Genomic DNA, 11139 nt, shown 5'->3' with positions numbered 1-11139 from the left:
CTTCTGCTCAGATGTAGCCCATAGAATCAGTCTCCAAGTGAGTTCCCTAATAAGGGGAGCAGGGACTGTTTCTGACATGAACTCAGTGGCAGAGTCTCTGATCTCCTCCCCCTGAGGGATGCAGCTTTACCAGGCCACAGAGGGAGGAAGACAATGCAACCAGTCTTTATGAGACCTGATAGCCTAGGGTCAAATAGAAGGTGAGGAAATCCTCATCTATCAGTGGACCAGGAGAGGAGAATAAGGGGAGAAGAGGGAGGGAGGGTGTGATTGGGAGAAGATGAGAGAGGGGAACACAACAGAGAGTCAAATTGAATAAACTGCAATAAATTATAATAATAATAAAATAATAAAACTCCTCCTGAGGGGTGGGGAGAGCAGCCTTAGCAGGCCACAGAGGAAGACAATGCAGCCACTCCTGATGAGACCCAACAGACTAGGATCAGAAGGAAGAAAAAGAAACCTTCCCCTACCAGTGATCTTGGGGAGGGGCATGCATGGAGATGGGGGAGGAAGGGAAGGGTTGGGAGGGGAAGAGGGAGGGAACTAGAGGGGGGATACAAAGTAAATAAAGTGTAATTAAAAATAAAATAAAAATAAAAAAGAATAAAACTCTAAAGACTGGAGAGATGACACAGAGGTTAAAAATGCAAGCTTTTCCTTCCAGAAAACGCATATTTGAGTCTCCACTCACGTGGTGGCTCACAGTGTTCTACAACTCCAGTTCCAGGTGAGCATACACTTTCTTATAGCTTCCACGGGCATTGTTTGTGCAGGTGCACAGACATACATGCAGGAAAAACATAAGTACACAAAAATAAATAAATCTCAAATTAAAAAAAGACAGCCCTATAAATTCATCAACCTTACTCGTTTTCTTTCTTAAAATTTAATTAAGAGTGCTAACATTTATGTTACTTTGTACTTTCACATTTAAAATGAAGATCTTAAGTTAGAAGCTATATAGAAATGTTTTATATAATAGTTTTACAACCTAATAGGAGATGAGTTTTTTTATACTGCAATATTACGTAAGAGGATAAATGTTTCCAATTATTTTTTGTAGTTGTTTGGATTTACATTACCAGGAATGGTTTCTCATTTATCGCAAAGATCTTAACTCTAATTAGACAGACGTTTGTTGTTGCCAAGATATTTGTGCCACTATTGCACCTTTAGGGATATCTTGCCATGCTTGTCATTGTATGCTGGATAAGACAATTTATTGTTTTTCTCCTTTAGCAGCTTCTATATTACCTTCTTATTCTGTGAAATCTAGCCCTCAAAGAAAAGACATTCTGGTCAAACGCAGCTCAATTTCTCTGTGTCCTGAGTCCCAGCTGAGTGTTATCTTCAGGAATAAAGACTTATTTTCGACTTCTGAGAAGCAACCAAGGGCAACATAAACAAACTAAACTGAAAACCAATTGAAAGTTTTCTCATGTCATGTCTGATAATCATGCTTTTGTTAGATATTCTAGAACTCTTGGAGGGTATTTTCATTCCCAAGTTCTGCAATTTTTTTTAAACGTGTGTGTGTGTGTGTGTGTGTGTGTGTGTGTGTATCTGTGCGTATGTGGGCATAATTTTAGGTAAACATAAATTACAGTGATTCCTTGTGGCTTTTTCAAACATCTTTAGTGTTATCTATATTTCCTCCAACCCTCCAACTTCTGTGCTACACTTTCTTTCCCATACCCATTTAAATTCTGTTTCTATTTTTTTAAATAATTTAGTAATTATTGGTTAGAGATCCCCTTAAAAAGACCAGTGTCTATCCTGCTTTCTATTCTGAATGAGATTTAGGTACCTTCCCTAGAGTCCTCCTTGTTTTTTAACTTTTTAAAGACTATAGATTTTAGTGTATTTATCCCATACTATATGGTTAATATACAGTTATAACTGTCTTTCTGCTTCTGGGATACCTCACCCAGGATGATCTTTTCTAGTTCCAGCCATTTGCCTGCAAATTTCATGGTTTCCTTGTCTTTAATAGATGAGTATTAATCCATTGTGTAAATGTGCCACAATTTGTGTATCAATTTTTCCATAGAGAGACATCTAAGTTATTTCCAGATTCTGGTTATTAAGAACAAAGCTTCTATGAACATAGCTAAGCAAATGTCCTTGTTGTATGGTTGAGCGTGTTTCAGACAGCTGTCCTTTAGATGATTCAACCCTGCAGTGGGTCAAAGTAGTGCAGAGACTCACAGCCAAACTTTGGACAGAGAGCAGAGAGACTTATGGAAGAAAAGGGATATTAAAGGACACATAAGAGACAAGGAGACCAACAAAGCCAAAAAAATGCAGGGCCCAGGTGGGGAATGCAGAGGCTGTTGCACCAAATAAAGACCATGCACAGAGAAGACCTAGACACCCTGCTCAAATGTAGCTTAGTCTCCATTCGGATGCCCTAGTAAGGGGAGAAGTAACAGTCTCTGACATTCACTCAGTTGCCTGCTCCTTCACCACTTCTTCCTGGTAGAAGACCTAGCCAGAACACAGAGAAAGAGGACCCAGACAGTCCTGATGTGACCTGATAGGCTAGAATCAGACAATAGGGGAAAAGGACTTCCCTTATAAGTGAACTAGTGGAGACAGATAAGGGAGGGAGGATGGGATGGGAAGAAGATAAGGGAAGGGCATACAACTGGGATACAAAGAAAATAAATTGTAAATAATAATAATTTTAAAATTCTGTTAGAATTCGCTGTAACTCCACCTGGGCCTGTATTTTGTTTTAAATAAATGTACTGCTATTTTAAATTGTCCTTCTTTATAGAGTATAGGTTTTTAAAGTTTTCCTTTAGAACTTTCTGAATTTCCTTGGTACCTGTTATAATGTTTTCCTGTCCATTTAATTTTCGTAATTTAGGTCATATTTTTCTTTCAGTTAAATTGGTGATAGACATTTCTATCTTGTTTGTTTTGTGTAATATTGTTTTTACAACCCAGATGTCCCTCAAAGGAGAAATGGATACAGACATTGTGGTACATCTACACAATGGAATATTACTCAGCAATAAAAAACAAGTATATCGTGAGAATTGCAGGTAAATGGTGGCATCTGGAAAGGATCATCCTGAGTGAGCTATCCCTGAAGCAGAAAGACACACACGGTATATACTCACTCATATAGGCTAAACCTACTAAAATCTATACACCTAAAGAAACTAATCAAGAGGGAAGACTCTTGCTAAAATGCTCAATCCCTATCCAGAAAGGCAAAGAGGATGTACCTTTCTATTTCATTATTTTTTCTTTGAGTTTTATTATTTCATGCCATATACTGAACTTAGGCTTGCATTCTTCTTGTGTTTTTTTTCCCCCCAAACTCTTGAGTCATTTATTTGTGCTCTTTCTGAATTTTTAATGTAGGCACTTAGAGCTATGAATTTTCCTTCTGGGTCTGCTTTTAATCTTGTAAGGCTGCTTTTAGCATGTTCCATTGTTTTGTTGTGTTGCACTTTCATTTTTATCATTTCCAGGAATCATTATTTCTTCTTTGACCTATTCATCATTCAGTAATGAAATACTTAATCTCCATGAATTTGCAAACTCACTAGAGAATTGCTTGCTTTTGGTTTAAAGTTTTGTTAAAATATAATCATGAAAAAAAAAACATATTTGTTTTTTTGTGAATTTGAGGAGATTTGTTTTTGATCCAGGATGTAGTATTAAATAAGTGTCCATGGGCTACTGAGTAGAATGTATATTCTTGGATGTTTGGGTCTGAAATTCTTTAGCTATCTTTTAGGATCACTAGATGTATCATGATAGTTAAATCTGATGTTTCTCTGTTTATTGTCCAGATGTCCTATCTATTGGTAAAAGAGAGGTACTTAAATAATTTACTCTTTTTGGGTTTGTTGTTATTCTGTGTCTAACAGGAGAAATTTGGTATACAAGAGAATGGTGCAAATCTGTCTGTGATTGTAATGTCTTTGTGGTAAATTGTTCTCTTGATGAGAATTAAATTTTACTCTCTATTTCTTCTGATTAGTTTAATTTGAAGTCAACTTTGTAAGCTATTAGGATAGCAACACCTGCGTGATTCTTGGATGGATTTGTTTGGAATATTTTTCCTCTACCCTTTCACTTTAAAATGCTACCTATCTTTAAAGATTAAATTAACTTCTTGTAGACAATAGACGGATGGATTTTTTTGCATATCTATTCAGCTAGCATTTATCGTTCCATTTTAGTTGAGGCTATTTATAATTAAAGTTATTATTAAGAGGTACAAGATAATTACAGTCATTTTGATATGACATTTTTATATTTATGCTCTTAGTTATATTTTCTGAGTCAGTAAATATGTCTCTGTTTTCTTTCTACAGTTCCTTGGCTATGATTATTTCTGTCCTCATTCTGAAGTTTTACTTTTAGCATTCTCGGTAGAGTAGGGTTTTTGAACAGGACGTCTTTCAGCTTGTCTGTATTATGGAAAGGTTTCCTTTCTCCTTCAACCATGGCCTATAATTTTGCTGGGCCCACATCTACAAGGATTGGTATCCATGGTCTTTTAGAATATGAAGTACATTGCTCCATGTTCTTTTGGTTTTTGAAGTTCCTACTAAGAGATCTACTCTTATTCTGATTGACTTGTGTTTTCTTTAATACTCTTTCTTTTTATACATATTTGGGTTTTTAACTATGTTATGCCGTGGGGAGTTTTTTCTGGTCTTTTTTTAGGCAGTGTTCCATGTTCTTGTATTTGTAAGGGTATATGTTCTTTTTAATTGATAAAACTTGCCTTGTATGATCTTGTTAATGATCTGGTCTATACCATTGGCTGAGAGTTTTTGTCAATCATCTTTGCCTATACTCTGAAGATTTACTCTTTTTATAATACCCCACAGTTCCTGCATGTTCTTTCATGTGGGGTGTATCTAGGTAATTAATTCTCTTCATAGATTTTTATGGGACTGTTGGTTTGGAGTGTGCAGATATTGTCTTGACCTTTATAGTGTCTGGGATTTTGCAACAAGATCTAGATCTGTGGACTTCTTTGGTTGTTTGTCTGAAGTGTACACAGCCAATTGGGTTGACACACATGATGAACAGGTTGGACTGGAACTGGAAGTTGGATATGGCATAAGGTAGCAGAAGATAAAGCAAGTATAGAGCTGTACCTTTTTTACAATCAGTGGCATTTGTCATGCTCCTGAAAAGATCTGCAAAGGTCCCTCAGTTTCATAAGAAAAGTCCTGTCTATTTTAGGATCGTCCCTACATCATTTTGGGACTCTCATTTCTCTAATTTGTACAGTTAAATTATTAGAATCTTCTTTTACCATGCCTCACACTGGGAGGATTCCTTTATGACTTTAAATTTTCTACTATTCACCTCCTCGTATATCACCTCCCCACCCCCGAGTTGTGTGCTGTTTCTACTTAGGAACTAAATTTTCTGCTTGATATAACAGCTGATGGGATATTAACATCAATAACAAGTGCTTAATAATTACAAATATGGATACAGAGAAAATATAGCTCAACTATACCAGAAATTTAACAAGTAAAGATTCTTGGTTTTAGTTAATATTGTGAAGTATAATACCAATAAAAAAATCAATATTTTCTAGACTAAGTTCCTTGATTGCAAAAATCATGCATGTCTTGTATTTCTTAGTATTCCATACACTCATCAGAATCCTTCTATTCTAGTACCTCATTCTTCTTCCCACCATGCATGCGTGCAGCATATTTTTCTCAGATAACTTTCTTTTGTCCTTTTAATATAGTAAGGAAGCTTCTGAGAGATTATTTGGATGAATCATTTATCACTTATAAGTTGTTTCAAAACAATCATAGATATGCTCAAATATGTGACAGTTACATTAATCCTAGTGGCCTGTATATAATAATATATAAATAATAAAACAAGTAAGTGTCAGAAAAAGGAAGTTGGTTAAATAAATGATGGTATATCCATTCAATAAATCCTATCAGGTACAAAAAATGATATAATATTGAGAAGAGTTCTTAGGAAAAAGTGACCTTATAGGACAATGAGTATCACAAAATAAATTTAAAGGTATTGAGGCCTAGAAATATTTATTCAGAAATCAGATTCATATTATAGAAAGGGTAGCAGCCTCATGAACTATAGTTTCAGAAATTTCTTCACAAAAGCTAATGGCTTATGTGATGCTAAATTATCAGTATTAAAAGTGAGAGGTACATATGCATATCTGTTATTATCTTATTTGATACTAAACTGTCAACATTTTCAATAGAAAATGTGAAATACACAAGTTTTTATCTTTGGTTACATATGGGATATGATAATGCTTCTGTGCTCTTCGGTATTTATGGATTTCATCTTGTTTGAGATGACAGCAATATCTGGAGGGTGTATTAAAATGGCATGCAGCTATGACGATGTTTACTCTCAGAGTAGAGAAAGGATCATAGCAAAAGAATTTGAAGTAAAGAGATAACTAATAGCTGCCTTTATTTCTTTTATTTAAGATATTTTTTTCATACAATATATTCTGATTATCATTTCCCCTCCACCAATTCTTCCCAGTCCCTACCCACCTTCCCTCCCATTTTGGAGCCATATCTTTCTATCTCTCCTTAGAAAACAAACAGCCATCTAAGGAACAATTGTAAAATAAAATATAACAATGAGATGAATCAAAAACAAATAAATCTGAATAGAAAAAAAAACAAAAAGAGCCAAAGAAGAAATGCATATAGACACCAAAAGACAACCATATTTCCACACACTGGATTCCTATAAAAACTCAAAACTGGAAGCCATAATAAACACACAAAAGGCTTGTAAGGTTTTTTTTTTTTTTTTAATGCCCTTACTTAACATCCTGAGACAAAAATGCATACACAGATGCCAATGAGTTCATTTTGTGTTGGCAACCTACTGGTAGACATGGGGACTACCTTTAAGAGTGGTTTGTTTCCCAAATGAGACCCCCTTGAAGAAAAGTAAATTTTTCATTTAGAGGTAGGTATTAATTGGAGATCTTTTCAGGGGTAGATAGGGTCTTGTATCAGCTCTAGAACCCTATGTTAGTCATACCTGTGTAGGACCTGTGCATGCTACCACAATTCATGAGTTCATATGTTCACCAGCCTGCTTGTGTTTGAGAGGCCTTGATTCTTTTGTGTCCTTTATCCTTTCCTGCTCCTTTTCAGCCTCTACTTTGGCAGAATTTCCAGAACCCTGAGGAGAAAGATTTGGTAGAGACTTTCCATTGTGGGCTGAGTCTTCCAAGGTTTCTCACTCTCGGCATATTGTCTTTTTGTGGGTCTGTGTTTGTTTTTATCTGCTGGAGAAGGAAGTTTTTCTATGATGGTGACTGAACAGTGAACAGATCTATGAATATAGTAGAATGTCTTTGGAAGTCATGTTGCTAGACTGGCGCAGTGGCACAAGCCTGTAATCCCAACAATCAGGGATGTAGAAGGAGGCAGATCTCTGTGACTTCAAGGCCAGTCTGGTCTACAAAGCAAATCTAGGACAGCCAAGGCTACACAGAGAACCCCTGTTTCAAAATATAAATAGAAAAAGAAGTCATGTTGCTGCTACATTCCTTCTTGGCCACCCAAGCAATGTCTGATATGGGTTATACCTCACAGAGTAAGCCTTTAATCAAATAAGATCTTTTTTGGTTACTCCCACAAGCTTTGCTCCAATATTAAATCAGTGTATCTTTTAGGCAGGTCACCCTTGTAGATCAAAATGTATATAACTGGGTTTATGTTTACCTTTCTCCTTCATCAGCGTTGAAAGTATCTCCCACTACCATGATTACTAGTCCAAAGTGGTAAAGTTCCTTTGTAAGCACCAATTCAACTTCTCCATATTTAATGAGTTGTGTATGTGTGGTCTTCAGCAATAGGGCCTTGATGTAAGTTTGTGAAGAGCTACTAATAGTCTTGGCCATCCATTTGCCCAAAAAATCAATTAGATTTAACCCACTACCAGGAATGGACACTTCGTTTGGTTATGAGAGATGCCCAGTTGGGCCTTTGTCTCTTCTGTTATTTGTTGATTTCATTTGGATTCCCTTTAAATATGTATAAATGATAGGAAGCTTCAACTGTATTTGGTTTCCATACTACCTCTCAGTGATCCTTAGTTATATCTATCCCTCTCAGTATTTCCTCCCCAGTTCCCTCCTACTTTACCTTTCTTGTTTGACATTCCCATTCCAGCCCTCACTCTCTCCCCACTATCCATCTATTATTATCTGTTAAATTTCCCCATTCCTAGGGAAATCCATCCATCCCCATTGTCTCTTACTCTGTACATAACTTCTGTGGTTATATAAATTTTATCTTGTTTGTCAATGATTTAAAAGCTAATACCAACATACTACTGAATTCATACATTATTTGTATATCTGAGTCTGAGGTGCTACACTCAGGATGACACTTTCTAGTTCTACCATTTACCTGCAATATTTTTAATGGCTGGGTAATATTTCACTGTGGAAATGTTTCACATTTTCTTTATCTATTCATTTCTTGATATACATCTCATTTGTTTTCAAGTTCTGACTGTTATGACTATAGTAGCAATGATAATAGTTGACCAAGTGTCTCTGTGGTAGGATGAAGCATCCTTTAAGCATATGCCCCAAAATTTATCTTGATGTAGATCAATCCCCATTTTTCTGAAGATCCAGTACAATGATTTCCATAGTGGTTGTACAAGTTTGTACTTCTACCAGCAATAAATAGGTATTTTCATTTCTCCATATCCTCAACAGCATAAGCTGTAACCTGTGTTTTTGATCCTAGCCATTCTGACATGTACAATACAGAAATACAAAGTAGTTTTCAGTTGCATTTTCATGGGGAGTAAGGATGGTGAATATGACTTTAAGTACTTCTCAACCTTTTGAGTTTCTTCTTTAGAGAATATTGTTTAGACCTATACCCCAGTTTTTAATTTTCTTATTTGTTGAATGGATGTCTAGATTTTTTTAATTCTTTATATATTTTATATCATCTCTATATGGGAAGTGTAGTTAGTGAAAAAAATTATTTTCTCATTTTGTTGTCTGCTGCTTTATAGAAAAGATACTGTCGGTTACCATACAGAAGTTTTTCAGTTTCTTGAGGTCCAATTAATTAATTGTAGTCTTTAGTGCCTGTGCTGTTGGTACTCTGTTCTGAAAGTTTTTTCCTATGCCAGTTATTTCAAAACTACTGACACTCTCTCTTCTATCATTTCAGCCTTAACTACAGGTCTTTCATTCATTTAGAGTTGAGGTTTGTGCAGAGTGATATGTGTGGACCTATTTGCTTTCTTTTATTTTTTTTAAGTTTCTAATATATTTTTAAATTAATTTATTTATTTTTATGAATTACAGTTTATTTACTTTGTATCCCATTTGTATCCCCCTCCCTCATCCCCTTCCAATTCCTCCCTCCCTCCCTCATCCCTTCCCATGCCCCTCCCCAAGACCACTATTAGGGGAGGTCCTCCTCCCCTTCCCTCTGACCCTAGCTTATCAAGTCTCATCAGGATTGGCAGCACTGTCTGGTAAGGCTGCTCTCCCATCAGGAAGAGGTGATCAAAGAGCTATCCACTGAGTTCATGTCAGAGACATTTGCTGTTCCCATTACTAGGAAACCCACTTGGAGACTGAGCTGTAATGGGCTACATCTGTGCAGGAGTTCTAAGTTATCTCCATGTATGGGCCTTGGTTGGAGTATTAGTCTCAGAAAAGACTACTGTGCCCAGATTTTTGGTTCTGTTGCTCTCCTTGTGGAGCTTCTGTCCCCTCCGGGTCTTTCTATCTACACCTTCTTTCCTAAGATTCTCTGCACTCTGCCCAAAGTTTGGCTATGAGTCTCACCATCTGCTTTAATACCTTCGTAGGTACAGTCTTTCAAAGGCCCTCTGTGTTAGGCTCCTGATCTGTTCCCTGTTGTCTCTCACTTCCAATGTCTATCCCATTTGCCATTCTGAGGGAGGATTGATCATCTTACCCAGGGTCCTCTTTCTTGCTTAGATTTTTTAGGTGTAAAGGTTATCATATATTTATCCTATATTATCTGTCTAATATCCACTTATATGTGAGTATATACCACGCGTGTCTTTCTGCTTCTTGGATATCTCACTCAGGATGATCTTTTCTATTTCTGACAATTTTCATGCAAATTTCATGATTTCCTTGTTTTTAATAGCTGAGTAGTATTCCACTTTGTAAATGTACCATAATTTTTGTTTCCATTCTTCCTTTGAGGAACATTCGGGTTGTTTCCAGATTCTGGCTATTACAAATAAAGGTGCTATGAACATGGTTGAGTAAATGTCCTTTTTGTACATATCAGCATATTTTGGATATATACTTAGGAGTGGTGTATCTGGAACTTAAGGAAACACAATTCCAAATTACCTGAGAAAGCACCAGACTGATTTTCAGAGTGCTTGTACAAGTTTGCATTCCCATCAGCAATGAAGGAGGGTTCCCCTTTCTCCACATCTTTTACAACATGTGTTGTCACTTGAGTTTGTTTGTTTGTTTATCTTAGCCATTCTGATGGTGTACAGTGAAATCTCAGGGTAATTTTAATTTGCGATTCCTTGGTGACTAAGGATGTTGAGCATTTCTTTAGAGTTTCTCTGCCATTAGATATTCATCTATTGAGAACTATCTGTTGAACTCTGTACCCCATTTATAAGTTGGATTACTTGGTTTATTGCTGTTAAAATTCTAGAGTTCTTATATATTCTGGATATTATCCCCCTGTCATATATAGAGTTGGTGAAGATCCTTTCCCAATCTGTAAGCTGTCATTTATTTCTGATGACGGTGTCCTTTGCTTTACAGAAGCTTTTCAGTTTCATGAGGTCCCATTTATTGGTTGTTGAACTTAGAGCCTGTGCTGTTGGTGTTCTGTACAGTTGTCTCTTGTGCCAATGAATTCAAGGATCTTCTCCACTTTTTCCTCCAACAGATTGAGTCTGTCTGGTTTTATATTGAGGTGTTTGATCCACTTGGACTTTAGTTTTGTGCAGGATCATAAATATGGATTTATTTTCATTTTTAACATGTAGAGATCCAATTAGACCAGCACCATTTGTTCAAGATGCTGTCTTTTTTCCATTGTATGGTTTTGGCTTCTTTATCAAAAATTAAGTAGTCGTAGGTAT

This window comes from Meriones unguiculatus, chromosome X, assembly GCF_030254825.1.
Source record: "Meriones unguiculatus strain TT.TT164.6M chromosome X, Bangor_MerUng_6.1, whole genome shotgun sequence".
NCBI classification, from domain to species: domain Eukaryota; kingdom Metazoa; phylum Chordata; class Mammalia; order Rodentia; family Muridae; genus Meriones; species Meriones unguiculatus.
The sequence above is the reverse complement of the archived record's forward strand: the minus strand, read 5'-3'. Positions refer to the sequence as shown.